Source organism: Ursus maritimus, unplaced genomic scaffold (assembly GCF_017311325.1).
Source record: "Ursus maritimus isolate PB19 unplaced genomic scaffold, ASM1731132v1 scaffold_14, whole genome shotgun sequence".
NCBI classification, from domain to species: Eukaryota; Metazoa; Chordata; class Mammalia; order Carnivora; family Ursidae; genus Ursus; species Ursus maritimus.
Window position 1 is genome coordinate 32,394,149 of NW_024423786.1, and position 13,825 is coordinate 32,407,973.

The following is a 13,825-nucleotide window of genomic DNA, read 5'->3' on the forward strand; positions in this document are numbered from 1 at the left end:
AAGGCAGATGCTTAACCGGCTGAGCCACCCAGGCACCCCAAGGGTGAATTTTATAATATGTGAATTATATCTCAATAAAGCTGTTATTAAAAAGAAAACCACAGAATTTTAATTCTATTTTTCCATCTCACTCTGTAATCTTGTTCCTAGGATATCTGAGTTAAATCAAAGGAAGTGTTTATTCCACAAGTGAGGACAATCAGTTTTAGGTAACACTTATAATTAATAGCTATCAGCTAACTAACATACTTGGTATCAGGAATTACATATCTTCAGTAAATTCTTTGTAATAAAGCAGACTGGAGACACTAGGAACTAAAATACCTGAATCAGCTATGAAGCTACTATTTCCTGGCCTCTTAAACTTGCCTTTCATCACTTGGGTAATTTCCCTCTTTAAAAAGGGGAGGGGTAGCAAGAGGCACAGAAAGCCTACCTATTTATCACCTACCTATTATGAAAGAAATTAGGAACAATTGGGATCATGCACAACAGACTTACTAGGAAGAGAACAACCAATAAAAAAAGATGTACCTTTCTTTTTGCATTTTTCTACACTCTCCAGCCCTGCTTATTCTAGCAACATATTTTCACTGAATTCCTTCCTAAGGAAGAAAGGAAAGAAAAAACTAATATTTATTAAAATATATGTTATACCACGAAGCCCTCATTTAATCTTAACATTAAAGCTATGATACAGATATTATTTCCATTTGTAAATGAGAAAAATGAGGCACAGGCAAGTATCTTCCAAAGGTCACAGTGCTAGGAGCAAGGATTCATATAATAGAATTGAAAGGGCCATTTTTTCCCCATTACTTCACACTGACCTTTATGTTTCATTTATCTTTTACTCCTCCCACAAACTCTTTTCCAAAATGAAACACAGCGAAAGAATATACAACTTGAAGAAAATATGAAAATGGCATTTCTTTTCATTAATTCCTAGGTGACAATTTAAAGGCCACCAGGCTGTCTATAAATGACTTAGTCTCTGTTTGTAACTCAAAAGAAAACAACTGTTACTTTGGCTAGCAGTCTGTATACTTAATTACAGAACATTAATGATGAAAACTGTGTTGATAATTTACAAGTCCATTTGAAATTTACAGGCCTTACCATTTCACACCAGGGAGAGAAACACAGGTAATACACTCAAATAGGAACACTTATGCTCATAATTTTTTTCTACCCTGGAACACTGTATAGGGGAATTTGGTTTTTATTTCTCAATGAACATATTCACGGGAAATGTGGCAGTATCTGGATTCCAGCTTGGTCATTTGTAGTACCGTGTGCCTTGACAAGCCAAATAAAGGGATTATACTAGATTTACAGTGGTTTTCAAACTTCGAGTTCTGATCCATTAGTGTGTTACAAAGTCATTTAGTAGTCTGTGGCTAGCATTTTGATTTAAACCTTAAAAAGAACAGAATAGAAAAAGAATATATGAAATGAATTTCAGTACTGTTAGCAAATTATGGAAAACAAAAAGGTGTGTGTTTCAACACCTCTTACATAGCTCTTACATAATACTACAACCACAAGTCTTCAAATTAAAAAAATTGAAAGTCAACATTAACCCAGGCTCTTTTCACTCTGACACATCTGTTATCACTGTCCGAAGAGAGCCTCCGTTTAGTGTGAACCTATCATTTACGGTAGTTGTTCACCCTTTCTCTGCTCTCAACCTGCTAATGGCTTCCAAACACTTTAGAATAAAACCTAAAGTTCTTACCATTATAGCCTATAAGGCCCTACATGATCTTGCTCTTGGTTCCCTCTCCAAACTCATTAACTTCCACTACCTTCTATTTTCATCCCTCTCAGCCACACTAACCTCCATTCACCCACCTGAGCCTCCACACTTATGAACAGCTAGACCACATTAGTCTACTTCCCTGCAAACTATTTTCATTGATACGATTTAACCTTCTGTCCATGGCTGTTTTGAAAGATTGATATTAAAAGTGATGTTTCTGCATCTTCTATGAAACGATCTGCTATTATTCAGTCTAAATTGTACAGAAGCTATTCTATGTACAGTTTAGGTTCCTGAAGGTATTAAAGAAGTCAATTTGTTTGCAAGGGACTGTGCTTACAGTCCCTGGATGGGATTTCCCGTAAGTAGATATGTTAGCTGGTCCTTTTTCACTTTTAAACCAGAAATATTTTTCTCCTCTATGATGATAAGCCTTCTTCTATCAGGCTTCCTTTTTTTTTTTTTTTTCCTTAAAAGAGATCAGTTTTGGCTACTCCAAAAATTTTTTTCAAATCCTGCTGAAGCTTTAAGTATTTTTATTTCCCAGTAGTGTAAGGAATGCCCAAGTAGCCCTAGTGTTTGCACTGGGCACCAGGCATTCACTTTGAGCAGGTGTTTATGTAGCCCTGAATGTATAAAATCCTCAGTAGCTTGTGGCCAAAGTTCAATTTATACTCTTTTCAGACTTAATCTCTGATTAACCCCTTGTTTTCCCCTAAATAAATGCTAAGCTCCCAGAAATCTGACATTGATAGCTGTCCTTGAATTAAACGGTTCTCCCTGCCCCATCACTTTTCCCCAACTCTTGTTGATTCTGATTACTTTCAATGACACAGGCACTATATTCCACGTGTTGCATGATTTGCTCTTTGGCCTTCAAAAAGTTCTTGTTATTCATTCCATAAACAAATACATTTTGCATCACTTTCAACTTTGCTAAAATCTGTAAATACTTTTATTTCCACTATTATGATAAACTACTTTTTCCTAACCCTTTCTACACTGATAGGTTTTGCAATATCCAAACACATTTGAATCAGAACAAAGCACTATATAGTAGACATGCCATAGCCCAGGGGCCAGAAACTCTAAACCCATACAGAGGAGTTTTAAAAATGTGAACACGGGCGCCTGGGTGGCTCAGTCGTTAAGCGTCTGCCTTTGGCTCAGGGCGTGATCCCAGAGTCCTGGGATCAAGCCCCACATCAGGCTCCTCTGCTGGGTGCCTGCTTCTTCCTCTCCCACTCCCCCTGCTTGTGTTCCCTCTCTCACTGGCTGTCTCTCTCTCTCTGTCAAATAAATAAATAAATAAAATCTTTTAAAAAATAAATTAATTAAAAATAAAAATGTGAACACAGAATGGATTATGGATTCTAGATGGCAGATACTATGTCACAGATTTTTAATCTACCTGAACTACCACCTAAAACCAAACAGACTGACTAAAATAGCAAAACCAAAATCCCATGCATAATATTAACAACAAAAGCAGGTGACAAAGTATCCACACGAACCTCAAGAGTGAGTGAGGAAAACTTATAAAGAGCCAGCAGACATACATGAAACCAGCACCTGAACAGGAGGATGTGTAGGGAAGCAATGGCGCATTTGAGGGACTTGAGGAGAACATCAAAATAGTCATTAGGTATTCACTGGACAGTGTGATGGCCAATTTGAGAGGAGAAGCTGAAAATGGAAAAGGTTTATTAGCCCAGTCCAATAACAAGTGAGCATGAGTTGTTCTGAAAAAGACTGGAGCAGTCTGAGTCATATAAATTCTTAAAACTAACCTACCAACAAAAACTGCCTTCCAAGATAGGGCTACATGGTGCGGGAAGTTGCTGTATGTGGAACCAAAATTGAGCAAGGCAGGGACGACTGAGACAAAGAAAAGATCCAGATAAAAATGGAGAAGGGAAAAGGAAGCCATCATATTTTTTAATATTTTACAAAAACAACAGGAGAGGGAGCTCTGTGACATTAGAAAAGTTCTCCTGAACTGTGACCCCCTTCTAAAAGTTCAGGAAAACAAATTCCACATAAAAATGAGCAACAAAAAAAATATCAAAGTCCCATCCCACACAGTTATTTTAAGAAAAATGAGACTAAAGAACAGAATAACATCCCTACAGATAATGAATGGCAGACCTTGAGAGGAAATCAAAATTATAACATGCTATTTCAAAACAACCTAAAAGACATTAAGAAAATAATTTAAGACATGAAAAAGAAATATAAATCACAATTACAAAACTTCAGAAAAGGTGAAAGAACTCAAAAGAAAAGAAAAAGAATAATTTCAGAAATGAACATAAAATTAGAAGGACACAAGTGACTAACTATAATGATCCATTAAGAGAAATAAAAGGTGAAAAGGAGGAAATTTATAAAAATCAAAAAGAAATGAAGAAAGTGACATCAGCAAAACAGCAGAGTAGGCAGCTCCAAGTTCCCATCCCCCTTCATTAACACTGAAAAACAAGTAAAAACTGTCAGAACCAACCTTGTTAGAATCAGGAAAAGGGCAATTTAAAAATGGTAGGACATCTTTGTGGCATTATTTACTCTTATCCCATCCCCTTCCCCAGTACAACAGAAGTCTTGAAGACATTAGCCTACATTCCTGGTGTGGGACCCTGATGTGTGGTTCCAGAGAGAACGGAGTAGACCTAAACCACAAATTACCTTGTCTATCTGTTCTAACTTGTCTGGGGCTACTTAAAGGACTGATGCAAGGCCCTTACCTCTGTTCACCCTAACCTGCAATTCACCCAAGCTCGAAAAGCAGAGACTGGCTGAAAAAGTGTAATTTATCTCAAGTGGTTCAACATAAGAAAGTCAATCAATGTATCATACCACATTAACAGAAAGACAAACCCCCACACAATCATGTCAATTGATACAGAAAAGGCACATGACAAAACCAACACCTTTTTATGATTAAAAGAAAAAGAAAGAAACACTCAGGAAGCTAGGATTAGAAAGGAACTTCCTAATATGATAAAGGAAACCCCACAGCTAACCTAATACTCAATGGTGAAAGAATGAAAGCTTTCTTCCTAAAATCAGGAGCATGAAAAGGAAGTCTGCTTTCACCACTGCTATGCAATGCTGTACTGGAAGTTCTAGCCAGACACAAGAAAAAGAAACAAAAGGCATCCAAATTGGAAAGGAAGAAGTAAACTATGTCTATTCACAGATGACATGATTCTATATATGGAAAAATCCCACAGAACCCAAAAGAAAGCTAGTAGAGCTAATAAACAAATTCCGCAAAGTTGCAGCTTACAAGACAAACACACAAAAAAAGTTGTGTTTCTACACATCAGCAATGAACAATCCAGGAAGGAAATTAAGACAGCAATTCCATTTATAAGAGCACCTAGGAATAATTTTTTTTTTAAAGATTTTATTTATTTGACAGAGATAGAGACAGCCAGCGAGAGAGGGAACACAAGCAGGGGGAGTGGGAGAGGAAGAAGCAGGCTCACAGCGGAGGAGCCTGATGTGGGGCTCGATCCCATAACGTCGGGATCATGCCCTGAGCCGAAGGCAGACGCCCAACCGCTGTGCCACCCAGGCGCCCCGTGCCACCCAGGCGCCCCCCTAGGAATAAATTTAACTAAAGAGGTAAAAGACTTACACATTGAAAACTACAAAATATTAAAGAAATAGAAAGGCATCCCATGTTCATGGATTGAAAGACTTAATACTGTTAAGGTGTCAATATTAACCAAAGTGATCTACAGATTTAATGCAACCCCTATTAAAATTCAAATCAGCCTTTATGCAGAAATGGAAAAGTCAATCCTCAAATTCATATGGAATCACAAGGGATCCAGAATAGGCAAAACAATCTTGAAAAAGAAGAACAAAGTTGGAGGATCCACACTTCCTAAATTCCAAAACTTACTATAAAACTACAGTAATCAAAGTGGTGTGGTATAAGCATAAGTACAAACACGCTTAAGTAAAAGTAAAATTAAGATTCCTGAAATAAAACTGTACATCTACATCCAACTGAATTTCAACAAAGGTGCCAAGACCAACCAATGGAAAAAGAATAGTCTCTTCAATAGACCTGGGACAACTGGATAACCACATGCAAAAAAATAAAGTTATTTTACCCCATATACAAAAATTAACTCAAAATGGATCAAAGACTTAATTATAAGAGCTAAAACCATTAAATTCTTTTCATCCTTTATTTCTTCAAAAAATTTTTCTGTTCCATTCTCTCCCTCTCTTTGCCTTCTGGTATTTTCATAACGTGCATGTTGGTACACTCGATGATGTCCCTTTGGTACTGTTTATTTTTCTTCATCTTTTTCTTTCTGGTTCTCAGACAGGGTATTTCAATGGCCCTATCTTCAAGTTTTTTTGATTCTTTCCTTTGCCTGCTCAAATATGCCACCAAACCTTCCACTGATTTTTATTTCAGCTATTGTACTTTTTATAATTTCTATCTCTCTGTTGATATTCCCCAATTGTTTAAACTTTGTTTCCTGATTTCCTTTAGTTCTTTGTCCATGTCTTCCTTCAGCAGTCTGAGCACATTTAAAGTAGTTAAACTCTTTGTCTAATAAGTCCATTGCCTCAGCTTCTTCAGGGATTTCTTTTTTCTCCTGTGAATGGGCCATAATTTCTATTTCTTTGTATGTTTTGTAATTTTTGTTGAAAATTGGACATCCTGAATGTTGTAATGTGGTAATTCTAGAAATTAGGTTCTCTCCTCTTTCTAGTGATTGCTATTAATTGATGAGGGATACAGTTGACTATTGTGAATTCCAAACTTTTTTTTTTTTTTTGCAAAGTCTATATTCCTTGTTGTGTGTTGTCATGGAAGTCTCTGTTCAGTTATTTCTGTGGTCAGCCAGAGTCCTGACAGAGATTTCCTTAAATGCCAGGATTCAGTCGGAAAGAAGAGTATTTTGTCTCTTTAAATTCCCTTGGCAGATGCCGGGGAAACCACTTTAGCCTATGGGGTTTGGAACAATGGCCAGTCTCTGTGCTCGGCAATCAAACCAGCAGTCAAAACATAAAACCACAATTTCTGAAGGAGAAGAAAGTCACATCAGGAACCATGGACCACCCTACCACCAGCTGCCTGCCAGAAGGATGGGGGATAGAAAATGGTAGTCACTGTGCAAAACACCAAAATTCTCAGAAATTTACCAGCCTCTTTCTTCATTAAGCACTCCACTGGATACTGCAAGTGCTTGACTAGACTGAAGAATTCTAAAATAATTGCTTTGGACAGTTCATGCTAGCTTAATAGCTGTCTTGGTGAAAGAACCAATTTTTGGAGCTCCCTTCTCTGCCACTTTCCATGATGTCACCCCCATTAGCTCTATTTCAATCTATAAATTTTCTAGGGCCAAGTCAAACAAATCCCTAATCTATAATAATAGCTACTGTTTTTTTGACTGCCTGCTATGTGCAGGTACTTCTGATCCTCACAACAATCCTACCAAGTAAATATTACCATCTCCATTTCATAGAGTAAGAAACTGAGGCTCAGGTATATTAAGTAGCTTGCCATGGTCTCACAGCTACTGCAGATTTCACATTCTTATTCCTTTAAAACCTCCACACTGTCTTCCTCCTCTCTTACTTAGATTAAACACACTCTGGTCTTTGAGTACAAACTTATGAAATATCACTTTGTTTATGAAGTTTTCCTGAAGCAATCATAATAGTAAGAATCAATTTCAACTCTAACTCTATCATTAAGGCAAATCATTTACTTGGCACCTGTCTTAGAGAGACTGCACATCCATAAAATCAAATGCAGAGCACCTCTACATTGAGAATAAGTTAAGAGAGTATGAATTAAGTACTAAAATCCTGAGAGGCTGCTGAAAAGAACAGTTAGGCACAGTTAGTTGCTAAGAAGGCACTTACAAGTGAGGGTGGTGATCTGAATGAAAGGCAAGGAGAAAGAGGAGGTGGAGGAGGAACAGGTATTGCAGTACATTTATATATAGTTAATACCCAGTCCTAGAGGGTAACAAAAACCAAACAGAGGAAGAAGTGGGGAAATGCAAGATAAAGTGAAGCTGTTAGAGGGCCTTCCACACTGTACTAAGGAGTTGAGGTTTCTTAAGAGAAGCCACTAAAGGATTTGATGAAAATATTGTTTTAGGGAGATTATTCTAACAGTTCTGATAACCTAGCAACTGTGTGTAGGATGATCTCCAGTGGGAGTAACTAGAAATAGGGAGATCCATGACTTATACATTTTTTGCCACCAACAATTTAGTTATTTCTTAGACTACACCATGAATGTTATATATGAATTTGTTTGTTTATATATTTTATATATGTTTTGTTTAAATAACCTTCTTGGCTTCCTGACTAGCAAAGAACTACATGTTTCAGAGGCTGAAATTTTTAAGTTGTGCCACTGAAGGGGGAAATACAAAGTTTTACTCATATACTACAGGAAAACACATAGAAAAGTGGCAAAATGTTCTCCACCAAAATAAAATCTCACATGTAACTAGAATGAACTTGTCCACCCAAAGGTCTTGCAAATGTTATGAATTTGCCAAGATTTTTTCCATTTCCCAGTGATATTCCAGATACATTCATTGTACAATAATTTCTTCTTATGGGAGACAGCTCAAAAAAAGAGAAAGAAGAGAAGAAAAAGTATTTCTCTATCTCCACACAGAAACAGAGAAGAGTATGAAGAACAAACACAGAGAAGGTGGAAGGAAAATTTTTTTTTAATTTAATGAGAACATTACAAAACATACAAAATAAAGCTAGAATGACTACATCCTTCTTAAATATGCAAATTGTGACAATTTTCACTGAGAATTCAGGACAAAGTAAATTAGATTTTTTGAAGCTCAGCAAGATACAAAATAAATATATCATATTAGTTTTGAGAGGTGAGGCTATTGAAAGCCTACACCAAATTCTAATCCAAAGGAGATTAACCTATTTCCCACATCATCCCAAAACTGATAGGTTGACAAGCAAATCCTGATTATTTTCTCCTCTCATGGTGTGTTAATCCCAGCAAGATGCATTTAACTTTGCCTCTCAGGCTCCTACTTAGAGTAACTGGTATTAAAAAACAGATACTGATCCCAAACTCAATTTTTTAGACCCCAAGAAGCCTCCAACTACCTCAAAGAACATCACTTTTTTTTTATTTCAATACTTAAAATAAGTGGGTATTGGGGCATCTGGGTGGCACAGCTGGTTAAGTGTCGACTCTTGGTTTCAGCTCAGGTATTAGTCTCAGGGTCATGAGACTGAGCCCCACATCAGGCTCCCCACTCAGCACAGAGTCTGCTTCCCTCCCCCTCCCCCCTACCTCCCCCATTCATGTTAGCTCTTTCTCTCTCTAAAATAAGTAAAATCTTTTAAAATATAAAATAAGTAGGTATTTATAAAAAATACCATGGGGGGTGCCTCGGTGGCTCAGTTTAGCATCTGCCTTCGGTTCAGGTCTTGATCCCAGGGTCCTGGGATCGAACCCCACATCTTCCAGCTCCCTGGTTCAGTGGGGAGTGTGCTTCTCCCTCACCTTCTGTTCCTCCCCCAACTCATGCTCACTCTATCTCAAATAAATAACATCTTTAAAAAAAAAACATGTTTTTTAGCACAGTAGAGATAGACCAAGGGGATACTGTGATATTTTAAATACACAATACTCTGACTATACTTTATAGGTCATTATTTTCCTCACAAAATGTTGCCTTAAAACATCCTGAGATCAGCTAAAACAACAAAATAACTGCACCTTCATTCTTTATCTCTGATAGAATAATAGCCTTGTTTGCCACAAAAGTAAACCACTGTGATCACATTTGTGGGAAATACTGAACAAGGTCACTAGGTGTAAAGGATGTAGTCTTATATTATTTAATAATGCACACAATAGGCTCAGTCTAAGGACAGCGACATTAATTTATATAGTCACTAAGAAGTGGGGGAGAGGAAGAAACTAAAAAAAAAAAGTTTCCATTAAAGACTGGCAAAACTGGCAAAATATAGGAATCTAGATTTTACTTAGAAACAAAAAAAAAAGGAAAGAAAGAAAGAAAGAAAGAAAGAAAGAAAGAAAGAAAGAAAGAAAACTGCCCACACATAAAACACTTTATTTGGCAAATTCAATGGAAATGTTAAAAGATAAAATAGCACATCTACCCCTCAAAAGAACATTCATAGCTTTTTATTTCGATTTTTATTTAAATATTTTATTTATTTATTTGTCAGAGAGAGAGTACAGGCAGGGGAGCAGCAGGCAGAGGGAGAAGCAGGCTCCATGCTGACTCCATCCCAGGACCCCAGGATCATGACCTGAGCCAAAGGCAGATACTTAACTGACTGAGCCACCCAGGCACCCTCATTTATAGTTTTAAAATGCTTACTAAGGTAACGAAAATAACCACGATGGCCTTTTCCATCCTTTAGACACAACCACTCAGACTGGCATACAATTTTTTTTAAGGCTTTATTTTTAAGTAATCTCTACACACAACATGGGGTTCAAACTCACAACCCCAAGATCAAAAGTCGCATGTTCTTCCAACTGAGCAGGTGCCCGGGCATATAATCATAATGTTTAGAACAACTTGGTCTTTAATCATGTCTCTTCATTTTTTAAAAAGATTTTCTTGATTTGAGACAGAGAGTGCAGAGAGAGCGAGCAAGCGAACACATGTGGGTGCAGGCACACACACACACACACACACACACACACACACACGCACATACACGTGGTGGGGGGGCAGAAGAAGAGGGAGAAGCAGACTCCCCACAGAGCAGGGAGCCCAATGTGGGGCCTGAGCAGAAGGCAGACACGTAACTGGCTGAGCCACCCAGGTGCCCCTTGTCTCTTCATTTTTTGTAATAATTAATTCTTCCGGAGATTTATCTCCTCAAGGTTTTGACAATTCACACATTTGCAGATGAGTTCTTTAAAAATCATAATAATTCTACTTTGAAAGAGAAAGGAAAACAATTAAAGTCACTGAGTATTAAATGAATAAATAGAAATAATAAGAATGCAATTTATGGAACAATCATTTTGACTAAGATGGGAAATAATCCTGGGACCGAAGAAAATAAACCCGTTACAGGGTTGAGTATAACCCAGAGGCTCTTGTTTGTCTGCTGTCACATGACTCAGATGTTCAAACTCCATCTACTCCCAATATCCCTCATGACATCCATGCTCCTGAGGATGCGCAGGTAATGCCTCAGTTAAGAGTTATTAATTCCTTTTTTATTTTCAACTGAAATTTAGCATCACATTCAAATTCAACCTCCATTTATGACTTAAATACAAGGCCTAAAATATTTTTCCCTAGGAAACTTTTAGGGCCAAAGTGAAGTTTACTTTGAAAAGGATCATTGATTTCTTTCACTACCATGAAAGGTAACATGCTTATATTCAGAATTCAGCTATATAGAAATTTCAACTACAGAGCAAAGCCAAACAAAGAAGAGTTCACTGTTCAATAGTGTCAAAAGGATACCATATAATATAAAATAATCACAGGTTTCTGAGAGCTTACCATGTGCTCGGATAAACTACTTCCTATGCATTCTTTCACTTAATCTTTACAACAATCTTATAGACATACATGTTTTATTATCCCTATACTACAGATAAATTAGAACTAAAAGAGGTTAAAAAGGGCCTCCCAAGCTAGTAACTGGGAGAGATGTACATTTTAAACTCTTTGACCTCAACCATTCAGCTATGTACTTATGTTTGTCTGGTAATTTCATATCCGATATCCAATATTTCTCCCAACCACCCTGTGAAATAAGAATGCTTTTGATCATTTTATAGATCAGCAAATCGAGGCTGACACACAAGCCTATCTATACTTAAAATGGAGAAAACAAAACAGTAATTAGGTTTTATGATACCAAATCATCATGACAGGTAAACTTTTAAAATTTCTTTCAAAAATGACATTTGCTACCTATTGTCACCTACTTAACAAACAATCCTAATAAATTATGACTCCCAGCTTCTGTGTCCGTGGAGATTAAAGAGAACAAGCATTAGCCTATACCAGGGACTATGCCAGGTACTTTACACACATTATCTCATCCAAACTTCAGAACACTATGATATAAGCAGTATCCCACATGATCAGACAGGATCAGGAGTTAAATCATATGCCCAAGGATTACACAGAAAGTAAGAACAGCAAAAAAGCTCTACTAGACTCCTCTTCACTATGGCAAATTCTGTGGAGATGAGGATCAGTGGTATCCCTTTTTCTCAGTGATATCCCTAGACATTAACAAAATGTCTGCTGAATAAATACCAAATAGAATTTTTTAAAAAGATTTATTTATTTAAGAGCAAGAGCCAGAGAGAGAGAGAGAGCATGAGCAACCAGGAGGGGCAGGAGGAGAGGGAGAGAATCTCAAGCAGACCCTGTGCTGAGGTGGAACCCAACAAGGGGCTTGATGTGGGGCTCGATCTCATGACCCTCAGATTAGGACCTGAGCAGAAACCAAGAGTCGGGGGCGCCTGGGTAGCGCAGTCGTTAAGCGTCTGCCTTCGGCTCAGGGCGTGATCCCGGCATTCCGGGATCGAGTCCCACATCGGGCTCCTCCGCTGGGAGCCTGCTTCTTCCTCTCCCACTCCCCCTGCTTGTGTTTCCTTTCTCTCTGGCTGTCTCTCTGTCACATAAATAAATAAAATCTTAAAAAAAAAAAAAAAAAAAAAAAGAAACCAAGAGTCGGAGGCTCAACTGACTGCGCCACCCATGAGCCCCAACACCAAACTGTATTTTAAATAAATATTTCATGAGTGTAATATTTACAACCCAGACTCATTAATCATAGAATAAATGTGACTATCAGAAGCCACTTAGCACACATACAAAACAGTAAAAATAACAAATACTATTAGTAATAATAAATTATTCCAATAACCCCATAAGACATCTAATATGTGACCAATTCCTACGAATTGTGATTCAGAACAATCTCTCCCTGCCTTTTCCTGCTCACTACCGTCCCTCTAACCCAGGCCCATAACCGCTGCCAGGATGAAGACGAGGATACCACACTCTCCGTCCTTCACATTGATGCTAGAGGTATTTCCTAAAATGCAAACTTGATCACTTTGTTTCCCTCTATAAAAGGGGTGTTGACTGTCTACTGTCTTCAAAATCAAATCTAAGAGCTGTGATAACTTTCAAAATGACATTGATCACTCTATCTAACCTGATCTTCCACTCTCCCTAAAAGTATCATACATTCCAGGGGCGCCTGGCTGGCTCAGTCGGTAGAGCATGTGACTTTTGATCTAAGAGTAGTGAGTTCAAGCCCCACACTGGATGTGGAACCTACTTAAAAAAAAAAAAGTATTATCCGTTCCAGCCTTGCTTAACTACTAGCAATTCCGCACACAAGCCCCAAGCCTCCGTCTGTTTGCTTATGCTGTTCTTGGACCTGAAGAGCCCTTGCTTCCACCTACCCACACTCTTCACTTGTTAAAAGCCTCCTTTTCTTTCTGAAGCCCAGTTTAAACACTCTAACAAATAAGATTTCTCTCTCAGATAACATTTCTCACTAAATAAACACCTAAATTAGAGACTCAAGGCTTTATTCTAAGTTAAGCAGCTAATTCCCAAACCTTCATGTCCAAATCACACTTGGAATAATAGCACTATTTTCCCATCTTTTCTAACTTGTAATATTCATTGCCTGTCAGAAAGTTCCCAAAGGCACAAGTCACAAATGATTTTTTAAAATGTAGAACAAATACATTAAATAATTCATACTCTACAATGGAAGCTAAAAAGTTTTAACATAGGATAGGCCAAACTGTATTACATCCAAATAACAACATGCTATATAAAACAGAGCATACATTGAAGATCTGAACTCCACTTCTATCACCTTCTAACTTACTGTGTGACCCTGAGTATTAGTGTTACTTAACCTTTCCGAGACACCTTTTAGTTATAAAAAGGCACTTCTAAAAAATCCCTGTTTATAAATTGAGGATATCAGTACCTAGCTCAGAGTGTTTGCTATAAAGGTTAAATTATGCTAAGCATGTAAAGC

General features: G+C 37.5%; 1 protein-coding gene across 22 annotated transcripts in view; it reads right to left on the bottom strand.

The window, feature by feature from the left end:
* LOC103674198 (sarcolemma associated protein) overlaps positions 1–13,825 on the bottom strand; it is a 142,249-nt gene that overhangs the window by 83,498 nt on the left and 44,926 nt on the right. The gene's annotated exons all lie outside the window — the stretch shown is intronic.